Genomic DNA, 2,178 nt, shown 5'->3' with positions numbered 1-2,178 from the left:
TTTAAATTTCAACATTCCAGAATTAGATTTTTGGAACTTATTATGAAGACTGCTTTACAAACTACAGAAGTGATATCAACTCATCTAAACTGTAGACATTATAGAGAAGCATACACACACACAAAAGAATCCAAAAGAATCCACCATGCTACTGCTCAGATTATTTTGATCACTCATTACCTCCAGGTAAATATAATAAATTAAGTGATATGAAATATTAAAATGGGATCATATGTTTTATCACTTTGAAACTTGTTTTATTCTAATACTGTGAACATTTGCTTTTATTATATATGCTTTCTAAAACTTCACATCTTAATTTGAAATAATTACAGATTCACAGGGTGTTGCAAAAACAGTATGACCTCCCATATAATTTGCACCCCATTTCCCAGACAGGGTTGCATCCTCTGGATTACAGTACATCAAAACCAAGAAACTCACACTGGGGCCCCATGTGTGCCATTTTAGGTCACCTTATCACATGTGCAGATTCAGGTAACAACCACCACAATTAAGATCAGATTTCATCAACACAAATTGTTCCCTCTCAGTACCCCTTTCCAGTCACAACCACCCACCCCACCCCCAACCTCATCAGCCCTAACCCTTGGTGACTGCTAATCTAACTTTGTGATAACAAAAGCGTGAGTGGCTGCCTACAGTGTGTGACCCGCACAGATTGGCGTTTTTCACTCAGCATCATGCCCTTGAAATCCACACCAGCTGTTGTATGCATCCACTGTTTGTTCCTTCTTAATTGCTGAGAAGTATTCAATCTGGTAAGGATGTACCACTCATCTACTGAAGGACATCTGGGTTATTTCCAGTTTTACAGTATGACAAGTAAAGCTGGCATTTTAAGAGCTGCAAAATATTTGTAACTATTGCACAGTTTTGTATCAATTCCCTGACCTCTATGTAGGCTGTTTTGTTTGTTTTTAACTTGCAGCAAGAATTACTATCAAACTCCACTTTTTGGGCCACAGACCCTTGTGGTCTTCGCAAAAGACCTGCCCTTCATGAAGCATACTACCAACATTTAACGAGTGCATTGGCCAGGGAGCTATTTTTTGTTATAATAATGATGCAACAAATGTATTTACACAGAAAATGTATATGCAGAGAACACGAATCCCTAGTGAAAATGCTGGGTCACAAGCTACAAATATTTTTAAAGGAATTGCTGCCAACTGGCCTTCAGAAAATGTAAAGCAGCTTCTCTTAGCCACCAAGGCACTTTTACTATGTCCACTTCTTCCTAGACGCACTAACAATTTTGTAGTCTTTAAAATTTGACTTACCAAAAATGTTGTTTTGTATTGAACTAATAGAAGTTATATACTTCTCATGTTTCCTGACTTAATTTGTCGTTCTTTGATTAACTACCTATTCATATTCTTTGGCCAACATTCTACTGAAATGTTAGTTTACTGACTATCAAATTTGTTCTAACATACCTTACAAAGAAATAGCCTTTAAAACTACATGTATCTGAAATCCAACACACGTATTAATAGCCCAAGACAATATCTGACTTTTCAATGTGGAAGATAAAAATTTAGTGGATATGGTTCCCCAATTGATAAGTGCTCTTCTACTACACACAACGTATTTATTAAGAATTTGCCTCTAATTCCAGCTCTAAGTTAAAAAAATGAACGTAGGGATGCCTGGTGGCTCAGGCACTTAAGCAACTGACTTCAGCTCTGGTCATGATCCCAGGGTCCTGGGATCGAGTCCTGCATGGGGCTTCCTGCTTAGCAGGGAGTCTGCTTCTGCCTCAGCCTGCCGCTCTCCCTGCTTGTGCTTCCTCACTCTCCCCCACCTCCCCCAACAAATAAAATCGTTTAAATAAATAAATAAATAAATAAAAAGAAATGTGAATGGAGATCACTTCTCTTTAATTCCCTGTGAAATGCCACGACATCAATTTTCTGTAACATCAAAACTATCTCCAGTTTCATTAAGAAACACGGCTGGCTTCTCTTTCGAATTGAAGGTCATCTAACCAATAGTTCTCAAACAGTGCTCCCTAGACCAGAACTAGCAGCACTAACATCACCTAGTAACTTCTAAGAAATAAATGCAAAGTCACAGGCCCTACCCCAGACCTACTTCATAAAAACAACCCAGAAGGTGGTGGGTAGAGCCGGAAATCAAGCAATGTGTTTCAAC

The 2,178-nt window shown here is 38.4% G+C and overlaps 1 non-coding gene across 1 annotated transcript; it reads right to left on the bottom strand.

Moving 5' to 3' along the window:
• Positions 1 to 944: 944 nt before the first annotated feature.
• LOC116863890 lies at positions 945 to 1,094 on the bottom strand. Its single transcript, XR_004381875.1, has one exon. It is a non-coding gene; the product is annotated as a small nucleolar RNA SNORA62/SNORA6 family (small nucleolar RNA).
• Between the last annotated feature and the right edge of the window lie 1,084 nt (positions 1,095 to 2,178).

This window comes from Lontra canadensis, unplaced genomic scaffold (assembly GCF_010015895.1).
Source record: "Lontra canadensis isolate GAN:19392208 unplaced genomic scaffold, GSC_riverotter_1.0 scaffold4612, whole genome shotgun sequence".
NCBI lineage: Eukaryota > Metazoa > Chordata > Mammalia > Carnivora > Mustelidae > Lontra > Lontra canadensis.
This window is presented reverse-complemented; position numbering and strand designations above follow the sequence as displayed.